Source organism: Equus quagga, chromosome 19 (assembly GCF_021613505.1).
Source record: "Equus quagga isolate Etosha38 chromosome 19, UCLA_HA_Equagga_1.0, whole genome shotgun sequence".
NCBI classification, from domain to species: Eukaryota; Metazoa; Chordata; class Mammalia; order Perissodactyla; family Equidae; genus Equus; species Equus quagga.
In genome coordinates, this window is record NC_060285.1 from 12,607,605 (window position 1) to 12,621,036 (window position 13,432).

At 48.3% G+C, this 13,432-nt stretch overlaps 1 long non-coding RNA gene across 1 annotated transcript; it reads left to right on the forward strand.

Moving 5' to 3' along the window:
- The first annotated feature begins 5,494 nt into the window (after positions 1–5,494).
- LOC124230574 (uncharacterized) lies at positions 5,495–10,019 on the forward strand. Its single transcript, XR_006886218.1, has 3 exons — positions 5,495–5,581; positions 6,865–6,921; positions 9,433–10,019. It is a non-coding gene; the product is annotated as an uncharacterized LOC124230574 (long non-coding RNA).
- The last annotated feature ends 3,413 nt before the right edge of the window (positions 10,020–13,432 follow it).

Consider the following 13,432-nt stretch of genomic DNA (forward strand, 5'->3'; position numbering starts at 1 on the left):
CTTGTGATTAGACTTAGAGCCCATTCAGATAATTCAAAATACTCTCCCATTCAGGATCCTCAGCTGAATCACATCTGCAAAGTCCATTTTGTCATATAAAGTCATAGTCATGTCTCCAGAAATTAGGACATGGACATATTTGAGAGGGCCATTTTTCAGCCTGTCTATAATATTCCTCTAAGGAGTGCTTTAGCAGCATCCCACCAATTTTTATATAGTGTGTTTTCATTTTAATTCAGTTCAGTGTATTTTTTTTAATTTCCCTTGAGAATTCTTCTTTGACTTATGGATTATTTAGAAGGTTTTTTTTATTTGCAAATATTTGGAAATAAAATATTCTAGATATCTTATTTTTATTGACTTTGAATATAGTTCAGTTGTGGTCAGAGAGCATATTCTGCATGATTTCAATCGTTTAAATTCATTGAGCCTTGTTTAATAGCCCAGCAAATGGTCTACTTTGGTGACCTTACAATGTGCCCCTGAAAAGAATGTGTATTCAGCAGTTGGTGCGTGTAGGGCTCTACAAATATCAGTTAATTCAAGATAATTAAATAGCGTTGTCCTTGTTCTCTATGACTTTACTGATTTTTTATTTGTCTATCAGTCGTTAGGAAGAAGGATGTTAAATTTTCCAACTATGAGTTTGGAATTTTCTATTTATATTTCTCTCTTTATTTGATCAGTTTTTGCATCGTGTATTTTGAGGCTTTTTTATAGATGCATACACATTTTTTATTATTATGTCTTTCTAATGAATTGACCCTTTCTTCATTGTGAAATGTTCTTTATTATCTTCGGTATGTACCTTGTCTTGAAATCCATTGTATCTGCTGTTAAGACAGTCAATCCTGTTTTCTTACGATGGCTGTTTGCATGGTATATATTTTTCCATCCATCTACTTTCAACCTATCTATGTTTCTATATTTAATGTTTGCATATGTTTATATAATCTTAAATGTCTCTAACAGACAGCACGTGCTTACAGGTTGCTTTCTCATCTATTCTGATTATCTCTTCCTTTTAATAAGAGTCTTTAGCCCATTAATATTTAATGTAGTTATTGATATGGTTGGATTTAAGTCTGTCATTTTATTACTTGTTTTCTGTCTTTTTGTTCCTCTGTTCCACTTTGCTTGCCTCCTATAGGTTACTTGAATACTTTTTGGAATTCTCTTTTTATTTATCTAGTGACTTTTTAGCCATACCTCTTTGCATTGTTTTTCAGAGGTGCTCTAGAGATTACCGTATACATCTTTAACTTTTTACATTTTACTCACACTTACTACTTTACCACTTCACGTAAGAGGCAGAAACCTTGCCTTTGTCTAGGTCCGTCTACCACCTCGTCTATCTTTCATGTTATTATTGTCATATGTAGGGACATTATAAATCCTACAGGATAGCGTTTCAATTTTTGCTTTAAGCAGTCACGTGCATTTTAAAGAAATTAAGAAAAAACAGGCGTTTCAGGTATTTACAATTTCTGATGGTTTTCATTTGTTTCTGGAGATTTGACTGTCCCTTGTTATCCTTGCTCTTTAGCTGAGGAATTTGTTTTGGCATTCCTGGTAGTACATTTCTGTAGGCAATGAATTCTTCTGGCTCTCCATTATCTAGAATGGTCTTTATTTTGTTTTCCTTTTTGAAGGATATCTTTTCTGGATATAGAATTCTGGGTTTACAATATTTTCTTTCAGCCCTTGAAAGATGTTGCTCCAGTGTCTTCTGACCTCTACAGTTTCTGATATGAAGCTCTATGTTGCTTGTACCATTTTTCCTTATACAAAATATGTAATTTTTTTCCAAGATTTTCTCTTTAGTTTTGGTTTTCAGCAGTTTTACCAGTAAGGGTCTAGGTAGGATTGTCTTATGTTTATTCTGTTTGGGATTCACAGAACTTCTTGAAAATGTACACATCTCTTTCACCAAATTTAGGAAGTTTTCAGCCATTATTTCTTCAAATATTTTCCCCCAGTCTATTTTCTCTTTTTTCCTCCTGGGATTCCAATTCTCCAATTACTCATTACCTGTAGATCTTTTGATATTTTCCCACAGGTCCATGAGACTTTGTTCATTTTTTTTAAACTTTTTTCCTCTTGTTTCCTTAGATTGGATAACTTCTCAAAATGTATATTTAAGTTCATTCTTCCTCTGCCATCATTCTGCTATGAAACACAAACATCCCCATTTTTAATCTCAGATACTCTGTATTTCAGTTCTAAAATTTTCTTTTGCTTCCTTTTTGTATTTTCTGTTCTTCTGCTGAGATTCCTTCCTTTTCAGACAAGGGTCTTTCTCCTTACCTCATAAGCATAGTAAAAAGAACTGCCTTTAAGTTTTCAGTTATTAACTCCAACATCTGGATCATTTTAGTGTTGGCCTCTGTTGACGTCTTTCCCTTTGAGAATGGGTTACATTTTTCTTGCTCTCTCTATGTCTAGTAATTTTTTATTGTATCCTGGACATTATCAATTTACATTGAAGAGACTATGGATTCTGTTATATTCGTACAAAGATGGGGTGTTTTTTTCACTAGCAGGCAATTGATTTGGTTAGACTTAAATTGCACATCTGTCTTCTCTGTGACAAGAGGCGGCTAATGCCTCATTTCAGACTGCTTTTAGTCTGCTTAATGCATGTAGGGTTCAGGATCAACCTGACAGTGGAGTAGAGATTATGCGCAGAATTTGCAGTTTCCTTTATGTGGCTGTCTCCTTTGATAATTTCCCCTCCCTCTCCAGCAGTCATGGTTCCTGGGCTCTGTCCTCTAGTTTTTTCAGGCCAGAAAGATGGTGAGCTTTCTATCAGAGTTTTAGCCACTTCAACATGTGCCCTGACTTCAGCTCCCTTCAGTGGAAATCTGCAACAACGGAGAGCTCATTCTTTGCCCATCATTTCATCCATATTTCGACTCCCATCAAAATCGTCCTGCTTTTGTTCATTCTCCTGAGCCCTGAAGTGGTTGCTTTATATTTTGTCCAGAATGCATCGTTGTTCCCTATAGGAGAGTCTGTTTGTTAGGAGCTTAATTAAAATTATTTTTGAGCCTTACTTCCTTTGCTGACTTGTTGTGTGATCTTGAGTAAGCCACTGCCCCTGCCTTTGCCTCACTTTCCCTACCTACAAAATGAGACAATCATTCTGTCTGTCTTCAGAAGAAGTCCATGATAAAAAAGTAAATGAATTAGGGGCCGGCCACATGGCCGAGCGGTTAAGTTCGTGCACTCCACTTCAGCAGCCCAGGGTTTTGCCAGTTTGGATCCTGGGTGCAGACCTAGCACTGCTCATCAAGCCATGCTGAGGTGTCCTCCCACATAGCAGAGCCAGAAGGACCTACAACTAGAATCTACAACTGTGTACTGGGGGACTTTGGGGAGAAGAAAAAAAGAAGAAGAAGAAGAAGAAGAGTGGCAACAGATGTTAGCTCAGGTGCCAATCTTTAAAAATCAATCAATCAATCCGTCAACGGCAAACTGCAGAGTGCTCTTCTGATATGATAGCACCTATCCCTCCTTTGGTTCCTCCACAGGCCATCAAGGTCCAGGGTACCCCATGACACTTATCCTAGTGAAACAGGGCCTTACTGGGGAGGGCGAGCCTGGATCTCTATGCTCTAACCCCACTCCCATCTCCTTCCCCTTGGAGGGAAATCAGAAAAGATCACCAACTTTGCAGTCAGACCTGGATTTCTATTTCTCTCTCTATCTTTGAGATCTCCAGTAAGTTGTTTTCTTTGCTGAGCCTTGATTTCTCTTTCTTTTTTTTTTTTTTGAGGAAGAATGGCCCTGAGCTAACATCTGTGCCCATCTTCCTCCACTTTATATGTGGGATGCCTGCCACAGCCTGGCTTGACGAGCAGTGCATAGGTCCACACCCAGGATCCCAACCAGCGAACCCCAGGCCGCCGAAGTGGAACAAGCGAACTTAATCGCTGCACCACCGGGCCGGCCCTTGATTTCTTCATTTATAAAATGTGTACCGTCCTCCTAGGATGGATGTGAGAATTAAATCTGAACCTGCGTGCAAAGGTCCTTCTTCTCAGCAGAAGCCTTCGGCAGTGGATGACTGTGCTTCACAGCCGTCAGGCAGGAAATAGGATTTGCCTTCCTTCCTCGGTCCCGTCTGAGTTACTGTAATACTTGCCATGCCCTCAGCTTCCTCTGTGTCAGGGGAAACAACATGTAGTCAAGCAGAGCTAAGCCACTGCGGACCCTCCAAGTTTTCTGTAAACAGGCTCCCACAGCCTCTGTGTCCATCCAAGCATCATTGTCCACCAACCCATGCATTTTAATTTCTACTTTTATTCCAAAAGCAATCCACCTGGGCCAACCCAAGCCTAGGCCTTTCACAGGACACTGGGGACACAGATGCACTTGGGAGACCCACAGGCTGGTCACCATAGTCTAGGGGGAGGAGACAGACAAGTTGAGAGGGTGTGTGGCTAGATGTCAGCACCCACGGGTACCGTGCAAGCACTGAGCTGGTGCCAGCCAGCTCTGCCAGCGAGGAAGGACTTGGAGGGTTTCCCCAAGGAGGTTTTGCCTGCTTTGGGTTTTGGAAAGTGACGTAGATCTTCCCAAGTGATGGAATCCAGAGTCCCCGGGAGAGGGAATGGCGCAAACAAACCCTGGATGCACGCGGGTGGGTACGGGGGAGTCAGCAACAGCAATCAGCACAGCTGTTTCCCATCTGACGCCACATTCATGCTCCTGAAGGCTCATGCTCTGCCAGAGCCAGCACCACAACTCACAGGGCTTTTGAGAAAGCGGGGCTGGGAGGGACCCCTCAAAACCTGTGGGACTTTGTAACTAGAGCACCAACGCAAACCACAAGGGTCCTGATAAAAATTCCTACCCAGTTAGACCTCCACCAACCTTTGCACCTGATGTCACAGCCAGTCAGTGCTTTGCAAAAATTCCGTTTGTGTGAAAACCTGCCTCAGATTTGTTTCAAACTTCAAAGTGCTGGGAAACCCACGTTATACCAACAGCATTCTGCTAGAGGTATTTGAGTCAAAAACAGAAACAAACCCAGCAAAAGTCACAGCGTCCACGAAGCACCTGTTATATTCAGGCCCACCCTCAGAGGCGGGGCTGCAGTGGGGTTTAGGGTGGAGAAGGAGTGGCCGGAGATGAGCCCAGAGTGGAGAAGTGAAGGAGACCTGGCATGAGATGTGGTTGTGCTTGCACACAAGGCATCCACAAGACTGGCTGGACTTTTCTGCAAACAGAATGTTCTGCCTGGTGAACTCACAAGTCCCCAGGAAAAACATTGCTTGCAAACAAGAATGTTTTATCAGCTCCTCAAAAGGAGCAAGCCTGGGACCTTGGGAGTTAGAAACATTATGAAGGAACCTGTTATGAACAGATGTGTAGGGGAAAGGTCATTATTGTGGGACGCTTGCGCAGGTTTAGGTCGCTGACTCACTGCTTTGGCAAAAGGCCGGCTTTGTTTAGAGGCTATAATAATAAAGAGCCCGGCTAGCTCGGGGTATAGAAAGAGAAGACTACTGCACAGCAACTGGTGTTCGTGTATTCATTTCGTCGGCAACAAGAAGTAACTCAGCCCAGGTAGCCGGTGAGAGCCGACACCTTTGTGACCCCGGAGAGCCCGGCCGACCTGGACTTGGCCGTCCTCTGAGCTGGCCAGCGGAGGGGGGCTGCTGAGGCTGAGGGTGGAGCCCGGCCAACTTACTTGTGGATTTCAGTTCCTTTTTTGGTGTCCTTGGGTTCTAAAGGGAGGGTGTGGTTCTAACTCAGTAACACTGGTCCTCAGATGGGTGACTGGCATCTACAGAGGTGGTAAAAGCCAGACCTCATTGGTCAGTGCTCCTGGGGCCTGGGGATGGGGTGGAGGGAACATGGCCTCCCTCTCACTTCATCCTCAAAATAACCCTTTGAAAATAGGATTATTGTCCCCATTTGGCAAATGGAGAAACTGAGGCACAGGAAGTTTAGATAACTCGTCCAAGGGAGTAGAGCCTGGATTCAAACCTCGTCTGACTGCTCTTTCTGTGTCCCGATGCCCATGAAGGGGGGAGGGGGAGGTGGAAGAGGGAGGGTTCCCCAGGTTCTGCATGGGTTCCCGGACCCCCTGTGGCACAGCCAGGTGACCCCAGGAAGCAGTCACTGTGGGACCTGTGCCCTTCTCTAGGTGACTTCAGAGGAAGCAGAGGAGGGGGAGGTAGGACATGGAAGGCCAGGGCCCTGGCCCTTTGTCCGAGTGACCCAGCACCACGGGAATGGGCTGGGGACATCATTATTGTGGTCTGGGTCAGAACTGCCCCCCGGAATGCCACCCTAGAGAAGGCCCGCAGGGTGCTGCTCCTAAGGCCTGACAGGAGAAGAAGATTTCTTTTGAAATAGAAGGAACTGAGCGGTTGTTTCACATGCCCTGTCTCTGTGCCAGGCCCTGTGGGGAAACCGAGGCACTGAGAGGGGAGTACCATGCCCAGGGTCCCATGACGGGAGACCCCGCAGGGAGATGGCAGGGCTTTGCGTCCCCTCTGCTTGGCCCTGCGCTCAGGACTGGGCGGTGATGGAGAAGGTGGTGGTCCCATGCGCCCCGCGTCAGAAAGGCGGCCCGGACGCAGGGCGTGAGGGGGCACGTTGCAGAACATCTGCAAGGCTGTGATCTTAAATAAAAACCCAACTGTAGACATGTGGGTGTAACTGCGGGAGTGTGAGCCTCGATCTCTGTGTTTGTAGAAGCAGAGACAAACCCAGAAGGACAAAGCTAGCCTGTTACCAGCCGTCACTAACTCTGTGGGTGGCGATTAGTTGGGGACAGGATAGAGTCCCATTTCACACCTTAGAAATCTTTGGATTATTAAAAATCACACTTTTTTCCTTAAATCCCAGAGTTGGAAAGCCTGGGGTTGGCCTCTACTCTGCCCAGCAAGAGCTGTGTGAGCCTGGGTAAGTCACTTCCCCTCTCTGGGCCTCAGTTTTTTCAGGTGATGAGTAAGGTTAGGTTCCCCTGTCCTGCTGACCCCACAGGGTGGTGAGCATCCTGAGTGGCGGTGGGAGAAAGCGGCACCCTGCAGGCAGGGGGAGGTGGAGTGAGAGGAAGTGGGGATTGCAACCCAGGCACCCAAAGAGGCCAGACAGGAACTGGGTGGGGTGAACTGGAAACACAAACTGGCCTCTCCGATCCAGCCAAGACGGTCACTGAGGAGGAGTGAGGGCCGCGTGTTGCCCAAGACATGTTTAAAGAGATCTCAGAGTTAGAGACCACTAAACGTGAAATTTCCTGAAGTTTAAATGTTAGCAAATAAATTAAATATTTAAATGATATATATGCAGACACACACACAAACACAGTGGCTGGTCAGATTTAGTGCACAAGCACCCAGCCAGCTCTCTCCTTTGGGGTTGGGGCTGCCAATTTATTGCACCAAAGGCTGCTGCCTTCACCTCCTTTCTTTTCAATGCCCACATAGCGTTCCCTGGGAAGAATGGACCCTAATTTACCTGCTATGCGCGAATGGGTTACTGTTACTGTTTCCTCAGGTTTTTTTATATGTCAGGGCTGACAACCAGCTCTCGGGACGATGGGCCTCTTGGGAAACTGCCCCACCCAGAGCACTCACTGGGCTTGCCTTCCCTGCCTCCAGTGAGGACCAGACCCACACTGACACGGAAATGTCAGCTTTTCTTGATACAAGGAGGGTGTGAGTCAACCGTGGTAAACAGACAACAAAGAAGGTTCCTTTCCTCGCCACTCAGGACGACACGTACATTCACCTACGTCAGCATTCTGGGGCCAATGGAAACCCACAGCGGCCTTCGCCCCAAGGCCCAGCTGTCTGACGGGCCTGCACCTCTCGCCCTGGAGACCACAAAGGCCGTGTGAGCAGCTTGTCAGGGGCGACCTATTAGTTCTCATGAGGAGCATGAAGCATTTGTTGGCTGTTGGGAAAGGCTTTCCATGAGTGAGTGTCTCTTCTGATGGGAGCCCCCATCATGACCTGCCAGTCCAACATTACGGACAGAGATCGTCTGTCGGGACTTGGCTTAGTCAGAGGAGTCAAGGAAGCCTTCCCTGGAGAAGCGGCATCTGAGCTCACATTTGAAGGTTGACCAAGGGTTGAGGAGCACGGGGAGGAAAGCCGGGGTGGATTATTCAAGGTGGAGGACCCATGTCTGCAAGGCCTGTGCCTCGGCGCAGGGGGAGTCTGGAGAAGACCTGAGGTCCAGAACCTGGAGGAAGGCCAGCATGGGTCAGAAAGGAAACCGACGGACTACAGTGTCAGCCACTCAAGCTTCCCATGCCAGCACTCATGCTGAGGCCTCTGGCAAGGGCTGCAGTGCGAGATTGGGACGTTGGGAGCACTGGACGTTGCCCAGCCTCTGCAGGGACGGTAGGTGGCACTGTTGGCACAGACATCGCTGCTGCTGGAGCCACGAAACTGCAGCTCCGGGGGACCTTGGAGGACAATGCCGGCAAAGCTGCTGCTTTTGACGTCAGCAGTAACTGGAGATGCACGAGCCAGAGCAGGGTGGGGCCGATGGCTGGCAACAGGAAGGAGCCAAGGAGGCAGGGGGGGAGCACAGCAGAGACATTGCCTGGGGCTCCCAAAACTATGAGAAGAATCCAGTAGGTCCTGGAATCCAGCAGAGCAGGAGAGGTGGAGCCAGGGAAATGCTGCTCTGAGACTCTGCTTTGTCCATCACGTGGAGGGCCAGAGCAGCAGGGGACATCCAGCCTCAGCATCCGTGTCGAGAGCACGGGACCCCCACCCCCTAGCAGGACTGGCCTGTTCACTTGTGGAACAGAATGGGCCAGGGTGTTTGGGTCAGGTCCGGAAGTAAAAGGTGCCCAGCATTCTGGCTCAGCCCCGCACGTTGACCTAGAATCGCCCTCCAGACAGGGACCCTCTGGGTCCTCCTCGTCCCCCTCTGTCTCCTGCCTCCCTCCCACTGTCCAGCCATCACTCTGGGTGGGAAAGTGGTTCTCAAAAGCGTTGTGTTGGGCCCGGCCCAGTGGCGCAGCAGTTAAGTTCACACATTCTGCCTCGCTCGCCTGGGGTTTGCTGGTTCATATCCCGGGTGTGGACCTACACACCGCTTGTCAAGACACACTGTGGCAGGCATCCCACATATAAAGTAGAGGAAGATGGGCATGGATGTTAGCTCAGGGCCAGTCTTCCTCAGCAAAAAGAGGAAGATTGACAGTGGATGTTAGCCCAGAGCTAATCTTCCTCAAAAAAAAAAAAAAGAAAGCAAACATTGTGCTAATCAGTAAGGCTGTTGGCTACTTTTTTCTGGTTTCCCCCCGTTCCAAACACACGGTAGGATTATTCTTCCTGTCCTCGTTATGGTTGGGAGGAATATGTAATCAGTCCTGACCAGAGCTTTGAATGGAACTGAAGTGTCATTTCTAAGCCACAGCATTTGATACTGATATAAGACCTTTTCCTCTACCAGTGATGCTTCCGAAACTGGCTGCTCCCTTCTCCGGGCCCTGGGAGGGAAGACAACAGCAGACAACTGCACCTGACCCATGATGGACGTGCAGTGTGAGCAAGCAGTGAACTCTGTTGCTGTAAACCACTGAGATCTGGGGGCTGTTTGTTACTGCAGTGTAACCTGGACCATCCTGGCTCATCAAGCAAAGCCCCTGGAAATAATGGTACTATTTGCAGAGCACCATGAAAGGTGCATAGCTTTAATTTCTTATATAAACTAGAATTCTTGTTAGCAATAATGAGTATCACTTATGAGCGCTCACTATGACTCAGGCATCATACTAGTTTCTTTGGCAAATGTTTCCCCATCTATTCCACCACGGCTGCGTGAATTCGTTATCACTGGCCTGTTGAGTATCTTTTGTCTTGTCACAGAGGTCAAGGGACAGAGGCTGAGGGAACCTGAAGGTCAAGACCATAGCTAGTAAGTGGTGGAAATGAGAGTCAAGCGCAGGGTGTCTTGCCCCCAAACCCTCGCTCTTGCCACCACTAAGCTGCTATTATATATGAAACATGACTAGGCCTATCAAGGAAAAACCCCATGCATTTAAAAAAAAAAGGAAATTCTCTCTTAACAGGAAAAACATTAACATCTGCCTTTTTACTCAATTGAAGTGAAAGATGACGTTGACGGGCTGAGCAAAGATGCCCGCTCTCTGTGTCACAGTTGACGAGAGATATTCTGTGTCTTCTCCTCGGATTGGGCTGTCTGCCAGACAAGCAGCAGCAGGCACAAAAGATGGAAGAAAAGTGTAAAGAGGATCATTTTTTCCTTTCCTTGAAATGTTTATGTGCAAGCTGGGAAATTGCCTGCATTATGCGTTTTTCCAATGGAACGGTCTGAGAGCTTTCCGCCCCAGGGATAACTTCAGGGGAGGAAGATCAGAGCACCTCCTTGCTCACGCTGTCTTGCCTGCCTCAGAGGCCCTTCCTCGCACCTCTGACCCGCTAACCCAGAGGGCTCAGCTCCACTGTGGCTGCATTGCAGGCCCTCCCTGTCCCGCCAGGCTGGGCTCCCTCCATCACCCCACGGGGACGTATGGAAGTGAAATGACTTAACCTCCATTTGAATCAGTCTTCCCACCTGTAAAATGGGAATAACGGTGGTGCCCATCTTACACAGTTGTGATGGAAATTAAATGAACTGGTACTTGTCATGTGCTTAGCCCAAAGCCTGGCTGTGGTAAGAACTCAACTAAAAATTAATAGTATTGTATAATAATTAATAATAAACATTCACTGAACGGAACTGAAAAACCTGGAATAAGAAAATTCAAGTTTGCCAAATGTTCGAATCGGGGGGTGGTGGCCCACTGTAGAAGGAATCAGTCTGTCTTCCTGGAGGCTTCACACAGTTTTTCTCGAAATATCCAGCTTCCCCCAACTCTTTGAAATAGGAATGTTTGAAAACAACCAAGTAGAACTCATTGGTGATGCTGTGTCCTTTCGAACGTAGTCCACAGCCTCTCTCTGGGACAAAGGTGAGTTGATTCCCTCGATCAATAGTTGTTGAGCTCCTGCTGTATGCATGCCAGGCACCGGTCTAGGTGCCAGGGAAGCAGCTGTGAACAGAACAGACAACGCCCTGTCCGCAGGGTGGGTAAGGAGGTAGAAGAGGAAGCCCTTCTCCACCCCACCCCTGATTAGGAGGCGATAGCATGACACACGGACAAAGAGGGAGGGAAGCCAGGCAGCAGGTGGCGCCAGGAGAATCTGGACATGCCCTCTGCCTTAGCTTTGAAGAAATCGAATTGGTTATCTTCCTGGTTTGAGCAGGTGTGGGTCTGCTTGCAGGCAGGGGATGCACTTGATAAACCAGCTGGTCCTCTCGCCACCCCCACCCCACACACTCCCACGTCCCCCTGCGCCGCAGTCACAAAGGGGAACCGGGCCTGGCCTCCTAGTGGCTCCTACTGGAAGTGACGTCTTGCAGGAGCCAGCTTTGTTCTTGTCATCCCCCGGGGCCTGTCTGTGCCCGAGCCCAGTGACTGGTGGGGGAGCTGTAGTCTAGCTGCAGAGCCATGATTTCCTCCAAAAGCCGCTAACTGGCCCATGACCTTGGCCTCATTAACTTGGCACTCTCCACCTGAGCCGCCTGGATCGGGACCAGCCAGGGAAATTAGCTCAGACCCACAGGCCCCTGGGAGAGGTGTCAGGCAAAAATAGACCAGAGACAGCCAGAGAATCCTTGAGCAGGAGGGCCCGTGGAGGTCATCGGCTCCAGCATCGTCCTAGCTCTACAGATGGAGGCCGAGGCCAGGGAGGCAAAGGTGCCCAGCATGGTCATGCTGCAGTCGGCACAGAACTGGGGTGAGAATGAGGGTCACCTGACTCCCAAAGTCACGCTCATCCCTCACCTGTGCGTCCCATCAGGTGTGGTCAGGGAGGGAGGGACAATAGGAATTGCAGATACTGGAACAATTCTTCATAGGTCATTGTTCTGTTAAAAAAAAGAAAGCAAACAAGCATATAAAGAAGTAAAAACTGGCCTGCAACACAGAAAACTGCTGTGAAATTTTTAAATAGATAAAAAAAATGACACATCAGCGGACAGTGTCACCTGGTAGGTGAATGTGGGGACTCTGGAACTCCAAAGCCTGGGTTTGAATTCCAGCTCCACTCCTTACTTGCTGTGTATCTTTAAGTGCATTGCTTTACCTCTCTGTGCCTCGCCTCCTTCACCTGCAAAATGGGGATAACAGTGGAGCCTGCCTTGTCATGGTGGTGTGAGGGGGAGCTCATGCATGAAAAGCACCATGACCCAGGGCCGCCGCAGAACTGCACTGAATCAGGGTTGGTAGGGAATGTCAACTGCACAGAAAGAGTAAGAAGAAAAGCAAAGGTCTACTTGCCCGCCTGGGCCCTTGCTCCAAAGTGAATCTGTGTTAACAGCTCCCTGTGGACCCTTCCAGGAGGGAAGCCGTGCAGCCACCAGCACATATGTGTGTGCACCGTGTGTGCTGAGCAGTATCCTTGCAAACACAGCATTAAAGCATCCTTCTTCACCCAGGTTCTGCATTTTGTCCCATCCAATTAACAACATATCTGGACATCTTTTTTTTATCAGCTCGTTCAGATGCATTCCCTTATTTTAATGGCTACATAGTATTCTTGCGATGGATGGGCCATCACATATTTAACCGGACCCCAAGAGCAGATGGTCGCAGCACACGGGAGTGGTCCATGCAGCTGAGATGGATGGAGTTGTAGGAAATCAGGCCACAAAACAGGCTGTGGGAAAACTGACACTGATTATCAGCTATGCAGCTTCAAGCAAGTGATACATTTCATTCATGTGTTGAGTACCATCTGTTTGCCTCATTATCTGGAGGCCTTATAATAACTTGCTCGGGCAGATTACTATAAGAATCTCATTTACAGTGAAGCCCAAAGACGAAGTTAGTTCCCCCAGTCAGGCCACTAGTTGGCCGAGGAGTGCGGCCCTGAGCCCACGTTCAGTGCCATGTGCAGTGGGAGGTCCGGGCTTCCTTCTGCAGGAAGTGATGAGCCCCTCCCAATGCTGCCTCCTCTGCTTGTTCCTTCTCCGTCATCAGATCCTGCCCCGTGCTCCCAGCTGTACTGCCCCAGGACCCAGGTGCTCTAACCAGCGTGGATGTGCTCAGACCCAGGGCAAGGTGGGCGGTCTTGTTGAGGCCGAGGCCCTGTGAGTCCAGGCAGTGCAGAGCTGGCGCAGGAGCAGGCAGGAGATGGCTGGGGTCTCTGCTCACTCTCCACTCATTGTCCAGCCTGACTCCTGGCCACCTTTGGAGAGCAGCTCAATCACCAACTATCTTGAGTGTCGATGGGGCCACTATGGGATCACCATGGTTACTGAAACCATTCTCCCTCCTGCATGGGTCTTCCATCCCTCACTACGCCCTTCTCCCTCCCTGCAGCCTCACCTAAGGACCACCTCTGGCTCAGTCAAACCTACTGCTTTTTTGTGTCGTGGGAAGATG